General features: G+C 61.6%; 1 protein-coding gene across 3 annotated transcripts in view; it reads left to right on the top strand.

Moving 5' to 3' along the window:
* The first annotated feature begins 7,810 nt into the window (after nt 1-7,810).
* The window catches only part of TNS3 (tensin 3), a 104,435-nt gene continuing 97,357 nt past the window's right edge, over nt 7,811-14,888 (top strand). For 2 of the 3 annotated variants that reach the window (XM_037041059.1, XM_037041056.1), the window contains exon 1: nt 7,811-8,128. The gene's annotated coding sequence lies outside the window, so the exon portion shown is untranslated. The remainder of the gene's footprint in view (nt 8,129-14,888) is intronic. The other variant, XM_037041060.1, reaches the window with a different exon arrangement.

Genomic DNA, 14,888 nt, shown 5'->3' with positions numbered 1-14,888 from the left:
CAAGAACATGGTCACAGAGGACCCTGTGTCTCTGGCAATAGGGACCTACAAGAAGAGTCCCCACATGTCTGTCCCCGACCTAACCAAGAGGCAGCCCACCCACGGCCGTCACCACTGCAGGCCTGGCCAGCGCCTCTCGCTGGCCCATCCTCAGCGAGGACAAGGAAGTCCTTCAGAAACAGAGCTGCAGCCCGCCCTGAGCCACTCCCCCCCAACCGTCCCCAGCGCCCCCTTCACTGTGGCCTCTCTGACAAGCCCCGCCCCACCCTCCCTGACACACTCTAGCTCCTCTTTCCATGACCCCTGAACCCAGGAGATCTGCCCCACGGATGGACTCTCACACACATGCACGCACATGCACACACATGCTCACACACACACACACACACACACACACTCAGTCATCTGGTCTACCTGCTCCGCCACTCTGATGCCATTGGACAGAATGCTGGAGAGGGGAGGCTCCTTCCTCAGCATTTGATTTGTCGTCGACTGGAACTGTCAAGCTGTCAGCCCACACACGGCGGGGGGGATGATGGCCAAGCTCCCCTGGGTGAACCCAGGATGGCAGCAGGTCGACCCCAAGCTCCCAGCAGGCCTCCCTGTGAGGTCAGACGAGGGCAGCCGTGGGCTCTGTGCCCCTCCACAAGCTCCTGGGTCACATGTGGACACTCTTTCTAAGTGAAGCAGAGGTCACGTCTCTAAAAACTAGACATGAAGCAGCTTTCTCGCCCCGGTCAGCTCTTGCCACATAGCCGGGATGCCGATGCCGAAATTCTCCCAAAGAGCCAGGAACGCCCCAACCACCAACCTAGATGCCGGCCTCCAAGTAAACAGCCCCAGTGGCCAACATTCCTTTCTGGGGCAACTCCTGCAGCGTGTGCTCGCTGTTCGGGCTCGCAGCCAGCAGAGCACCCCCATCTGCACAACTGAGGCCCTCAGGGCGCAGAGCCCCTTGTGTGTGGCCACCACAAGTTTGAGAAGCACCATTTGTCACAGTAATTGGTGGCTAGGGTTCCTTGGGGTGCTGTTCAGCAGGCTCTGGGCAAGCTGGCTGGCTGATGCCCTGTGGGGGCCGAGGAAGGGCAGACGTGGCTGAGCGTGGGAGCCTGGGACAGAGACGGGTTCCCGGGCGGGCGGTGGGGGTTGCGAGAAGGACATACGTGGGGATATGCTCGCTCTCATCCAGTGCCCTGGAGGCTTTCGGAGTCTGCAGTTTGGAAGCCCCCTTCCTGCTGCCTCGAATCAGGCTGCAGGCCGGAGGGGGTGGGGTGGGGGTAGTGGGTAGCCAGGCCCAGGCACCAGGCACTGCTGGGACTGGGCCATCCAACCCTAACTTCTTCACCATCAACAGGCCTCCCGCAGTGAGTCAGAAAGAGGGGCTCCCGGGGACCCTCGGCTGGGAGACCCTGGCCCTCCCTCACGCCCAAGCCCTTCCTGAGGCAGCGATGACAAAACCAGGCAGGCCCCTTCAATCGAGCACATTCCTGGACCCAGCCCTGGAATTCTGAGCACTGGGCTCAGGAATCTGCCGCTCAGCCACCCCTCCCCCCGCAGCGGTGCTGAGCCGCAGGTCTGGAATTTGCCTCGCCGGCCAGAGGCTTTTCTGGCATTTGGGAGGAGGGGCCGAGGTGAGGCGAGGCCTGAAAGAAGCCAGCAGCTCCCTTTGGTAGAGGTGGAGGGCCTGAGTGTGGATCACATTCCAAGCCCAGGGCGGCCCCGAGCGCTGCACAGGGCCGTAAACCCAGCATGCAGCACCCGCGGGCAACCGGCTCTGTGCTCACAACAGCCCCATAGAGTTGACTCTATCGCCATCTCCATTTTTTACACAAAGAAATGGAGGCACAGAGAGGTTAATTCACTTGCTAAAGCCACACAGCAGACCACTGGCAACAGAAGCATTGCAAATCCAGGCAGGCTGCCGGCTCCAGGCCTTGACCCAGAGAGCTCACAGGTGAGACCTGGGGCCTGAGGGCATAAAAAAACTCCACGGCTGGTTAGGGGGTGCGGCCCCCACTCTGCAGAGAGACCCGTGGACCAGAGAGGCAGCCCCTGGCCTTTGTCCTTCTCGTAGGTTGGCACACTTGCCCAGCACAGGAACACTCTCAAACCAGAACCAGAACCAGTATGGACACCACACAGCCTGTGGGGTGAGGTCGCAGGCACCCCAGATGGTCAGTGAGCAGGTGCAAGCACTGCCTCCCCAGGTACCAACACTGCCACGTACTGGGGGCGGGGTTCCAAGCAGCTCAGATGCCTTCCTGGGAGGCTGCATATGTGTCTCTAAAAATCAACCGTATGTTTCATTTTCAAAGGAAGGTATCCTCAGAGGGAATCTTCTGTTGACAAACCCTCTGTAACCTGGTATGATTTTACATGTAATTCCTGGACCAGGGGTGTGTGTGTGTGTGTGTGTGTGTGTGTACATGACTATGGACAGAGAGAGAGTGAGTGAGAGAGAGAGAGAGAGAGAGATCGAGCGACACCAGTTCCCCGACACCTCACATGTCACCCTCCAGGTGCCTGACTCCGGTTGCTCCCCCAGCTGTGGCCACCGGGTCCCAGGGACGTAGGGAGCCAGCCAGCTGCTGAACAAAGGTGGCACCTACCCACCCCAGCACCCTCCCCGGGCTTCTCTGTGCCTCCTTCTGGTAGCTGCTGAGGGTGAGACCCCTGCAGAGTCCAGTGCTCAGCTCGCCCTGAGGCAGCCAGTGTGTTTGGTGTGGGTGTTTGTGTAAGAGAACCTACACAGCTCTAGAACCCAGGGAGGTCAAAGTTCATCATCGCAAGCTGCCTGTGATGTCATCAGAGCCCCAGCCAATGCTGGGGGATGGGACGGCGTCACGTGAGTGGCGGTGGGCTTACCCTTCCTCCCTCCAGGACTCGCCCATCAGCAGAAGACTGCCATGTTGCCTGGGACATTGCAACTGTGGGCCAGGTCTTAGAGGCAGGCGCCATGGAGGGCACCGAGCGTGAGAGTCAGAAGGATGTCACAGGGAGGAGCGTCTCTCCCAGTCTCGGGGAGCTCTGTGGTGGCGAAGGTCTAGGCTGGGAGCTGACATGGCCCAATTGGATAGGGTGGGCAGATGGGACTCAGGGACCTCTAGGAGCAGGGAGTGAGGAGAGGCCCTGCCGTGCAAGATGATGGGTGCCGACCCCATTGCCCACTTGCGCAGTGCCAAAGGCTCCTCTCGGGGAGCTGCTGGGTGGCACCCAAGCAGTTCCTTCTGTGGTCGTAACCGTGTGCAGAGCAAAGCAGGCCACCAGGCCCCAGGCCACCTGCTTTGGTGCTCATTTCTCAGTGGCCCTGGTGTGCTCTGAAGTCTTGGACTGGCGGTGGGGCCAGCACCTAACCCGCTCACCTGCGTGTGCACACTGGGCGTCTGCCTGCTGGATGCAGGACGCAGGCAGGAAAGAGCTCGAGCTGCATGAGCACCTGACGCCCGTGAGCTCAAAGGAGAAGCTGAGTCTCCATGATGCGGTCCAAGTCCACGGTCTCAGTCCATCCACCCCTTAACCCACCCTTTCCCCTCCTGGTCCTGGAGGCTGGATGTCTGAGGCCAGCGTGTCACAGGGCTGGTTCCTCCCGAGGACTCTCCCCTGGTGTATAGATGGCTGCATGCACCCTGTGTCCTCACGTGGCTGCCAGCTGTGCATCGAAGTCCCAGTCTCCTCCTCCTAACGGACACCGGTCAGACTGGACAGCTCACTGGCCTCATCTTACACTCGTCCCCTCTGTAAAGATCCGTCTCCGGCACCACCATGTTCTGCGGTGCTGGGGGTCAGGACCCCAGCATGTGGGTGTTGGGGGACACAGCTTTGCCCCTTATAGCCACTGGTTGGTGCCACAAGCTAGATATGGCTGCAGATGCAGGGAGGCACCTGAGGTGCCTGGGATGCATGGGAAAGCAGTGCTGGATGAGGCTCCTGGCAGGTGAGCCCCCCTGCCGCCCCCCACTTGGCTGCTTGTGCCCAGAGGTCCAGGGGCCCCTGTGCAGGTGGATGCACATGGCTCTGGTGGCCGGGACTCTGTGCAGCCAGTAGACCCAGGTCCAGCTGGGTCCTCGGTGTTGGCAGGCTGGTTCCTCACCCTGACTCCCCTCTGAAGGCCAGGCCTGAGGTGCAGCAGGTTTGCGATCACCCAGTCCCAGCCTCCCAAGCAGAGGGGCTTAGTGAGGGCAAGGAGCCCACCTTCCCACGTGGTTCTGTCCAAGCCCTGCAGGGGGTGCTGTGTACACGGGACATGTCCATGGGTGAGTGGCAGCAGGGTCCCCTGTCCTTGATGGCTTCATCCTTCTGTTCTTCAGTGGGGAAGCACTGCTGTCCAATGGGCCGTCAGGAGGGACGCTGCATGTCAGTGAGGACGGTGAGCAAGGCTAACAGACCTCCCCCCCCGCCCCGNCCCCCCCCCCCCCCCCCCCCCCCCCCCCCCCCCCCCCGCCGCTCAGCCAGGCCCTCATTTGTGGCCTTGGTGGGGGACTGAAGCTCTCAGCTGTCCCAGCCCTGCGGCAGAGCCCCCTAGTCCCGAGGACACAAGTCCTCAGCCTGAGGGCTGACTGTGTGCCTCTCCCACAGGCTGTGTGGGGCAACCCCGCTCTTCAGAGACGTGGAGCTGGCGCCATGGAGGAATCACGTCCTGTGTGGGCACAGCTCACCCCCCGCCCCGGTGTTCTGGGGTTCGGAGCTCAACAAGAAGAAAGCAGCTGCAGCCTCAGGGATCAGATTCTTACCAACGTCCCTAATCCAGCTGGTTTTGCCAATTAGACACACACACAGGACAAAGGAATCAGAAGGAAATACATTTGCTTGTGATTCAATTGCTGTTATTATTATAAAATGCTGCTTATCAACTGATTCATTTTGGAAAATGTAGTGGGTCAGATGATTGTATTTTTCCTTTTATTTCCTCAGGATGAAAGTCATATGTTGCTATACAGGGTTTACATTATGGAAAATAACAATAATTAATAAGTAGTAGTACAAGAATAAACTCCGCATTGCACACACTCACGGCTATGAACCTGGACTTCTCATCCACCCTCAACTCCCAGCTTCCACAGACCACTCACTCCCTCTGGGGCAGACGGGCACATTCCAGCGATGGCTCACGCTCTCCTCTCTCCTCCGGGCGGCCCTGTCATGCTTTTCTCAGCGACATGGAGAGCAGACTCCTACAGTGACAGCCACGGCTGCCAAGGGGGGCCTCGTCTGAAGTCCCCAGCTTCTGTGGGCTCTTATGCAGCACCAACCCACGTGGGCCTAGGACAGCACGGCCCCTTGGTGTGACCCATCCCCTCCCACAGGACCGGAGTCCCAGGACCTGGTCAGCAGTGCAGTCTCACCCGTGTCCAGGCTGTGGGCCCCCAGGGCCCATTCTGCAGAGGCCAGGGTGCCAGGGCCTTTTGGGGAGAGAGGACCGAGGCGCCCAGACTGATGGGAGGCCCTGGGATTCGGACAGGTGAGGACTCGTGTGTTTGGGGCGGGAGGAGAGACTGGTGTATCCCGGGGCACAGTCAATGGTCAGGCGTCCCAAGGGACCACACGCGGACAGGGGCATCCTGGAGCCCAGAAACCTGCGCACGGTTATACTTCTTGCTGCTTCTTTAAGCGGCTCTTTGGAAAATAATTTTCAGTGCAAGAAACAAAAAGGAAAATATCCATGTCATTGCTCACACACTTCCTTTGACCTCTGGACACAGAATCATCAGGACTTGGCCATTGCCAAGGCCATCTTTATGGCAGGGACAAGCTTCCAGGAAGTTCTTTCAGAACTCCAGGGAAGCCAAGAGGGGCTGGGGGCAGGGGAGGTGAGGGAAGGGTGACGGTGGTGGGGGGTCGTCCTGCCCAGCCCCTCCCGCTGCCCTGGGATGGCTGATTTCCCTCAGCGAAACTGGTGTGAGACTTTTGTTTTCAGATTTGAGGTATTTTTGGATGGTAAGAATGGAAAAAATGTGCTTTCCCTCCTTCAGATAATTGCCGTGTGCCCTGTTTTTGTTTGAATTCTTGGAAACACACAGTTGCAGCCTATGAGGTGGGGGGCCTGGCCCTGAGAGCTCACACTCTGGGGAGGCATCTACTCTTGGGGAATTGTGGGGGGGGCGCCACTCCGGCTGGCGTCCAGTGTGCCTTCTTCCTTCTGGGCACATGCGGGATAAGGACAGGCACTGTGAGCACCAGCGGTCCCAGAGACAAAGGTGTGGTGGGGCCCAGCCAGCCCGGCAGGGGACGGCAGGGAGGTGGGACCGGATGGCAGCGGGTGAGCAAATGAAGGGTGGAGATTTTAGGAGAGGCTGCTCAGCTTTCAAGCTGTGAGATTTTGAGCAAACTCATCAGTTTAACACCTGGTGAAGCTCAAGGGCACTTGGTCACTCAGCCCAAGAGGACCCGGCCCCTGTGACAGGCTCTGCCACACCAGACAGGCTGACGCTATGGGCTCAGGGTCCGCAGATCCCCACCCTAGTGCCAGAGGTTTCACCACAGAAGCAAGTCAGTTCCGTCATTTGGGGTCGGTGGGCAGTACAGGGCAGCTCCACAGAAGGCCCAAGAGCTTGCTGGCCGGACGGTCCTAGGTCCTTGGGTCCTGCTGCTGCCTAGGCAGGGTGCTTTGGGCTAGTTGCCTAGGGTTTTAAGTGTTTCCCTACTGATAAAGAGAGAACAGAAAAAGTACCAGCCTCACCCCCACTGAGGGGTCAGCCAGCTGTGGCTCCCTGAGGCTCCCTCCCTGGGACTTCCAGCCTCCTTGGTGGCCTCTCTGTCTGCAGGCAAGCTGTCTGTCTGCAGGCCAGGCCTGTGGCCTGGGGCTCCGGAAGCCTTTGCCTCAGGGAATGAATGACCAGACCAGGCAGGGGAGGAGCCGGTCGGTGATAATGCCGCCCCTGCGCTGGCAGGGAGCCTCCTGTCTCCCCAAAGGGTCCTTGCCGGGGCCCAGAGGAAGCTGAGTGGGCCTGGGCCGAGCTTCTCAGGGAGGAGCCCAGGGCCCTGTGTGGAAACACATCCTCCAGCTGTGGCTTGATGGCTCCCATTCTTCGCTGCTCCTGACCACCCCTCTCCCTGCACGGGCGGCACCCTCAGGGCCAGACCTCAAGGGCTGGGGTGGGTTGGGTGCTGCTTCCCTGCACTGGGGCTATTCATGGTCAATGAATAACAATCCAGGCGCCTGGTCTCCTTCAGAGAGAGCTCTGTCCAGGTGGCAGCCACAGTCCTGGCTCCGATCTGCAGGGAGAAGGACGCCATGCTTTCCTGCAGACACCTTCCTTGTGACCCCAGGGTGTCCTTGGAGCTTCGGGTGTCCACAGGTGTCAGCAAAGCTGCTCTTTGAGTAGGACGAAGAGCAGGTCTCCTTCTGCAGGGGGTCTTTGAGAGTGCACCACCCTCTGCCCAGGTTTGGGAGTGGGGAAACTGGGCTGAGGTGAGTGGGGGCCTTTGGGTCTCAGGGCTGCTGCAACCCCTGCCTCTCCTCCTCCGGGCATCCCTCCACCTGCGAGCTTCCTCCCCATCTGCTCCCGGCCTGAATCCTGCTCACTTCCCTGAGCCATGCAACCTCTAAAGTCCTGCCCTGCCTCCCTCCCTCCAGGGGTTGGACACCAGCAGAGCTCCTAAGCATCTTGGGCTCTCTTGGTCCTGCTGTTTCGATTGGTGTGTGCAAGGCCTTGATGAGACTGGAAGCTGCAGGCGGGCAGGGAGGTTTCACTCCCTGAGAGCGTAAGCAGTATAGGAAAGAAAGGAGGCAGGCAGGCAGGCAGGCAGGAAAGGAGGGAGGGAGGGAGGGAGAGAGGGAGGGAGGGAGGGAGAGAATTGTGTAGGAACCAGGACTGGCCCGCCCACCCGGACGCAGCCCGGCGAACACCTGGAGCCCGGCTGCTCCATGGGTCTGCTATTCCCCCGTCCACCTGGCCACTGTGGGGAGGCCCCAGGGGCCCACGGGGCCTCGGCCCGCCCGAAACGGCCGCATTGTTAGGGCTGCCAGGCCAGGTGACCGGCCGGCCCGGCGCGGGAGGCGCGATTGCCCTTCGCCGCCTCGAGGGGGCCCTGCGGCGGCCGCGAGCCAGGAGGACTGCCCGCCCGCGCGCTGCTCGGCGCCCAGACTGCTGCGCCATCGCCCCGCGGGACCGCGCCGCCGCTCGCCCAGGTACAGGGGGGGGCCCCGCGCCGCCGCCGCCGCCTTTGTTTCGGTCCCGCTCCGGCGTCTGCGCCTCGGACGCGGAGAGCGAGATCGGGGAGGTCGATCGTGGCGCCCGGGAACCGGGTTCGGCCGGGGTTCGGGGACGGGGGTTCGAGGAGAAGGTCCGGGGGCGCAGGAAGGGGAATCGGGGCGCGCAAGAACTTTGCTCGGCCGGGGTTGGGCTCTGGGGCGCCCGCCGGAGCGGCGAGGGGCGGAAATCGGGGGACGCGGTCCGGGGCTCCGGCGCAGGCCGGAGCCGCACTGTCGCGCGCGCAGGGGTGGACTTCACTCTCCGAGACCGCAGGGCGGCGGGCGGAGCTGGGGCCGCTCCCCGGAGAGCTGGACACCCTCTCTCGCCCGGTGCCAGCAGTCCCCACGGAGCGTCTGTCCTCCCCTTTCCCTGCGGTGGGCGTGAGGCAGGGTCCGGGTGCTGCCCGCCTTCTTCTGGGGCCGCGGGAGCGGGCGGGGGCCGCCGGGCCACCTGTGGCATGCGCCTGTCCGCGCTGCTGACAAGCGGGCGGAGGGGACGTGGGGTCCCGCGCGCCCGTGCGGATGCCCGAGCCGGCTCCTTTGCTGGAAGTGACTTGAAAGTCTGTGTGCGTGGCGGGAAGGGCGGGAGCCCCCTCCGTTCCTGAGTCAGGGCAAGCGGGCGACCCCCACTCTCTTACGTGGGTGAACGTAAAAGCGAGGGGGGCATCCGGAACACCTTGGAGGGAGGGTGTGGCTGCGCCAGAGGAGCCCCCAGACCCAGGGTGCCCAACCCGCACTGGCTCTGACTTCTGGCAGAGTTTCGTCCGTGTGTTTCACTCCCTGGAACATGAAGGCAAGTCCTCTCCCAGGACTTGAAGTGAACTGAAGCGTGCGTGTCCCCGAGGGAATGCACTAGCACTGCGTGCCCTCCAGAACCGGCTCCTGCGGCACTTCGGTGCACTTCCCCAGAGGCAGACTTAGGTCTGTGAATATTCCTCTTGCAGGGCCGTGGTTTCTGCCTTTGGAACTAGAGTTGCTTCTCCTTGCGGTTTCCCTTCCCTCTTTGGGCCCTGGGAGGTCGAATTTGCAAATCAATCAACAAGTACTCAGAAAGGCATATCTGTGAGTGGCCTGCTGGGCTGGGCTGGCTTGGCATGGGCAGGTGGCCAGACCCCTGTCCCCAAAGACGAGTCACAGTAACCTTGCTGTGACAGTGGAAGTTGGGGCCTCAGACACAAACCAGGAGCTGGGAACACCCGGGCTTGGGGTGGGGGGTCTGGCCCAGGGCTCTGCCTGCGCGTTCATTTCACCCAAATAACCCTGGGGGTGGGTAGTTCGGGTTAAGATCCAGTTTACTGATGTGCAGACTGAGACAAAGGATGAGAGGTAGCGGGCGGAGTGGATGAAGCCCAGGGTGCTGCCCCCAAGGTTCCGGCCAGGATGGGGACCATGGGGACGGTGGGTGGTGGGGACCCTGAGTCCTGGGGCCACCCCTGTTGGGCTGCAGCAGAACCTGTGCTCGCAGAAAGTGCCTCTCTGAGGGAGGCCAAGGGGTGGAGGCCGCACAGGAATCCCTCCTTTGCAAACGGCCAGCAGAGAGGAAAGCTCAGCCTCGGGGGATCTCTGGCTCCCTGGATGGAAATGGATGGACTCTCCCTAAGTAGCTTTGGCACCTCAGGGTTTCAAATGGAGCCACTTGCAAATGTGACCCTAGGAGCTAGAGGTCACGGGGTCAAAGTCTGTTCCTGGACTGCAGGCCTCTGTTAGGGGTGGGGGCACAAAAGGCCTGGGGAGGGGCCGAGAAGCCAGACAGGTGAAGGGAGAGGCCAAGATGAGGGGATTTCTGAACCCATGCTTGTGAAGACCTGTGTTACAGATGAGGGACCAGCAAGGGAGCGGCCAGACCAGCCCTCTGCCACCCTCCAGGCTCAGCTGGGCACACACCACCAAGGGCTTGCGGTGGGGGGGGGCTTCCCTTCCTGCCCCCCACCCAGGAACTCCTAGGTGGGGGAGGCACAGGGCTCTCCTGCCAGAGAACCAGCAGAGAGTCCCTGGGGAGTGAGGCTTTCTGGGGCCATTCGGCCCCAGTTTGTGGCTGGGACTGCTCAAGCAGCAGGAGCTGGGTGGGGAGGTGTCCAGGGGGAGCGGCACCCCTTTCCTGTAGGACTTCCTGGGTGGGAGACTGGGGGTCCTGGTGATGGGGAGCCAGGCCCGCCCACTGGAGCCCTCTGCAGCTGTCTGTGTTGACCCAGAATAAGGGGTTCTGGTCAAGTGGTTGACTGAGTAGGTGCCTGGCTGTGTGCCGTGGTGCAGAACCTGTCTCAGGCATCCTCTCGGGTCTGTATGCTGTGCCAGCTGCTGAGGTGTGGGCACTTCTGTCAGCCTCAAGTGGGGGGAGGTATGGCCCTTCATCCCAAGGACGCTCGTGGGATTGGGGTTTTCACCGGCCTGCCGCTCCGAAAGGGCCTTCGGTTTCCACTCCAGCACAGCCGGCCGTAACAGCCACCACCCCAAAACGCCCCCACTGCCCGTGGGGAGGGGGTCAGCTTCTATCAGCACACAGGCTTGGTGCCACCTGCCCTGCTGCGTCCTCAGAACAAGCCAGTGCCGCTGCCGAGCTCCGGGCAGTGGCGGTGACGTCCTGCTCTCTGCCTGGTCCCTGTCTTCCCAGAACTCGAGAAGCCATGGGACAGCACTCGGCACTCGGGGACTGTGTTCCCAGGACGCCCCATAGCAGGGACAGCTCCGGGCTCTGGGAGGAATGTCCTGGTGTGCTCTAGGTCACAACCCCACCCAGCGTCCCCTGCCTGGTGTCCCAGACACCCACTCGGGCTGCCCCTGCTGGGTGGGAGGGAAGAGGCCCTCGAAGGCAGGTAGGTGGCCACTGTGAGGAGCTGTCAGTGTCATTGAGGGGTTGGCTGATGGCCATCGTGGTGACCCCTAGACATTTAAAAAGAGTTATGTTAATTAAAAAGAAGGAAGGCAGTGGACCGGAAATAATGTATTTTGTTCCAAATGGGCTAAATAATGAAAAACGCACGTTTAAGGGGCCCCTGTCAGTGGTCACAGACAGCCCCTCTGTGGATTAGCTCCCAGCTACGTAGAAACGATGTGTTCCTCAGAGACCCCTGGCTCCGGGAGGCAGACCTTCGCTGCCATATCCCTGTCCCCGGGGTAGGGGTAAGCAGCAGAATCTCTTCAGCTCCCAGCCCACTGGCCTCGCAGGAGTCATGCCTTCTTTTGACTCGGGGGCGACGTGACCCGGCCGCTCCCCGACCTCCCACGACGCGGCATTGTCTCCTTCCTATCTGGGCTCTGAGACGCCCAGAGCTGAAACAGCTGCTCGGGCACAAGGCTGGTGGGCCTGGGTCCACAGAAGGTGAGCGCCCCCTAAGTTTCTAGGAGCCCGAGTCTGCAAGCGGGAGTGGGGTCCCGATTGGAACGCAGGTCCCTGTGCAGTGCTAAGGCTTCTTCCCAAGATCAGGGGTCTCCAAGGTCCTCCTACCCACCCACCACTTTCTGGGCACGCAGGCCAGTCTCGGGGAAGCCACAGCAGCCACAGCTGGCCAGGGTTCCAGCCACAGCTGCTTCCTGGAGGCGGGGCCCGTGCCTTTCTGTAAGGCCCCCCTTCCTTCCTCCCTAGGCTCTAATTCTGGCTCGATCCTGGCACGTGGTCACGGCCTGCCTTCCTCTTCCTCTTCTCCTGGGAGAGAGAATAGTGCTCCACGTGCCCTCTGCAGCAGCCTGGCATTCAGGCCTGGAAGGTGTCTGCAGGCGCCTCCTGCAGGGGCCACACCTCCTCCCCTTGCATCTCAGCGCCCATGGGTGTGGGCCTCCTGAACTGGGTCACCAGCAATGGGACCCGGTCCGTGAGGCCTGGGAGACATGAGAGTGGACCGTTTCCAGTGTGACAGAGAGAGGCACATGGTCCTGAGGAATGGCAGAGGTGCAGGCTGCTGTGTGGCCTGCACTGGCCGTCCTATCACCAGTGGGGGGCCCGGAGATCCACTCCCCCATTGCCCTGGGCCTACTTGCGGGGGTATCCTCACACTCTCTGCAGCCGTGGGCACAGGGAGCAGGCCTACAACCAGCTGTGCCTCACCCAGCGGCCAGGCCGGGCCGTTTGCGGGGGCGCCAGCACACACACATTCCTCCTGGAGCCCGGGAACAAAAGGGCCCCATTGACTGGGCCCTGGCACTCTCCCCTGCGTGTAATCCATCACCCCTCACCAGGCTCCTGAGCACCCAGCCCTCACCACGGGCAATGCTGGACCCAGATCAAAGGTGCTGTTCAGGCAGCAGCTGGGAGGGAACAGCAGGGCTCCGGTGACCACAGAACTGGGGGAGAGCCACCCTTGGTCATTGCCCTGACTGTCCCCGAGGTTCCCCACCTGCAGCAGGGGCGGTGGCGGGGCGGGGAGACAGGGCAGGCTCCCAGCGACTCACAGCAGGGCTCCCTGCGGGCTGTGGTTCTGTGTGATGGGGGTGCTGGTTTCGCTTGCAGCTCCCGGGCCACAGCTTGCTGGAGTCCTGCTGCGTCTCCACAGCCTGGGCTCCTGCCGGAGCGTCACTTCTGTTCCGTCTGGGACCCATGGGCAAGACTGTGAGACAGCAGGAGGAGGACCTGGGGGCAGTGGGCCAGGGCATGATCCAGGACAGGCGTGTCCCCTCTTCAGCTACCCTGGGGTGCCAGGGTGGCCTTCGTCACCTGCATGGCTTGGGAGCAGCAGAAGATCCTCAGCTAATGGACCCACCTGACCTTCTCCGTTTTCCCCAGAGGGATTCATAATCGAGAGGCGCTCGCTGTAGTCTCAGAAAAGGTAGAGAAATGCTCAGGACGAGGCCGAGGTGTCCTGACCTCCCCGCGCAGAGCCTGTGGTGCTGGGCATGCGACGTGCTTTTGCAGTCGACGAAGCTGAGGTCAGATATGTGCCTCTGTGTCCTGCATGTCAGCCCCGTGCGTGGACATGCAGTCTGGTGCACGGCGACCATCTGTCCTCCAGTCCCTACAGCCTGTGCAGCCCCTCACGGCCATCATGGGGCAAGAGCCTGACTAGTTGCGTCCTTGCAGGGACTTTGGAGGCTGCTCAAGGTCAAAGAGCACTAACTTCAATTCCGGTAACACCTGTGGGACAGATTCAGTGTTCTGATCATTTCCAAACGCACCGCTTGGCAGCACCGAGCACGTTTGCACTGCTGTGTGGCCGTCACCGTGTCCCTCCACCAAGCTCGTCACCCTGCAGCAACCTCTGTGTCTGGCTTATGTGACTCAGCAGGGTGTCCCCAGGGCCCATCCAGGTGGCAGCCAGTGTCAGGATCACCGTCCTCTTCAGGGCTGTGTGCCGCTCCACGGTGTGTGTAGACCGCAGGTGTCTGCCAGTCCAGGTGTTGGCAGGCGCCTGGGCAGCTTTCCCGTTTTGGCTGCTGCCACTGGGGTCCCTGGGTTTGTGCCTAGGAGTGAACACAGGCCTCGTGAAGGTCCTTGCTGCGCATGGCCCAGTGCAGCTGAGAAAGCCTGTGGCCATCAGATCCAGTCCTGTCCACCCTGTGTCCCTGGCACGGGGGGGTGGGGGCGGGGGCTATGAGAAGGAAGAGGGAGCGTGTCCCCTGGCTGTTTGGACAGATTGTGTAAACTCAGTGGCTGACGCAAAGAGAAAGCAGGAAGAGTGTCTTTCATTTAAAGAAGAGAGAGAGAGCCTTCGGGGCTGCTCGGTTTTATTTTCAATTAAAAGGGCCTGATTTGGTTTCTGGAGACTGGTTTTAATTTGCGTAAAAGGTTCAGTCTGGGAGCTGGTGCCAGAGGCTATGATCTGTGAGAACCATTCTCTGGGGCTCCTTTGCCACTTTTTGGGGGACGGACCCGAGTGTTCTGCTTTGGCCCTGGTGACATGGCAACGTGGCCAGGAAGGCTTGTCCTGGGAGGGAGACCGAGAGCACTGGCCAGGCGGCCCGGAGGGCGGGGCTGAGGCCAACCTGGAGGCTGCTGGTTAATTTTTACCCATGAGAATGTGTTCCCAGTTGCCAGCCGGGAACGCCAGCTAGTGGCCCTCCCCCCGGCCTGGACGCACTGGACCAGGGCTCCCGCCCATGGGGCCTCTGCAGAAGCTCTCAGGTGTGGAGGGCGTGGGCAGGGCTGTCCTCACAGTGGTCCTCCCTCCTCCGTCCATCACAGGTGGCCTGGGCCAGGCAGGCTTGCCAGGGGTGGCCCAGGGTCCAGCCCACAGGAGACGGGTAGAGTGCCAGACCAGGTCCCGACAGCACCGTGGGGCTAGGAGGTGCTTCATTTCTGCTGTTTGGGGGTAAAGTGTGAAGATCCTGAGGCCAGGAAGGAGGTACACCCAGCCCGGGGGGTGGGCGTGGGGCTGTGGGGCCGTGGGCCATGGGCCTGGCTGCAGCAGAAGCCAGGATGCCCCCCCCCGCCCATTCCTGCAGGTGGGAAGGGCTTGGTGCTGGGTCCTGCTGGCTTGTGGAGAGACAAGATGGTGGGCAGCGGTGGGGTCCCAGCACTCGGGATCCAATCCCCTTCCCTGTGGGCAGTCCAGGATAGCTGTCCGTCCTGGACTGCCCTGAGGAAGGGGCTCCAGTATGGGGGCAACACAGAGAGACATCAATGGCACCTGAGCCTCATTTTCTAGAAGAGGTGGCAGCGTCTGTGCCCCAGTTTCCACAGCAGCCCTGGCTGCCTCCAGGACCCCTCAGGGACCTTTGGCCCCACCCCCTGCCCCCGAGGCAGCGACTCAACTAGATTATGGGGATG

The sequence above is a fragment of the Sturnira hondurensis genome, unplaced genomic scaffold (genome assembly GCF_014824575.4).
Source record: "Sturnira hondurensis isolate 20B ecotype Veracruz unplaced genomic scaffold, ASM1482457v3 Scaffold0002840, whole genome shotgun sequence".
Lineage (NCBI taxonomy): Eukaryota > Metazoa > Chordata > Mammalia > Chiroptera > Phyllostomidae > Sturnira > Sturnira hondurensis.
Note: the sequence above shows the minus strand (reverse complement) of the source record. Positions and strands in the feature narration are given on the sequence as shown.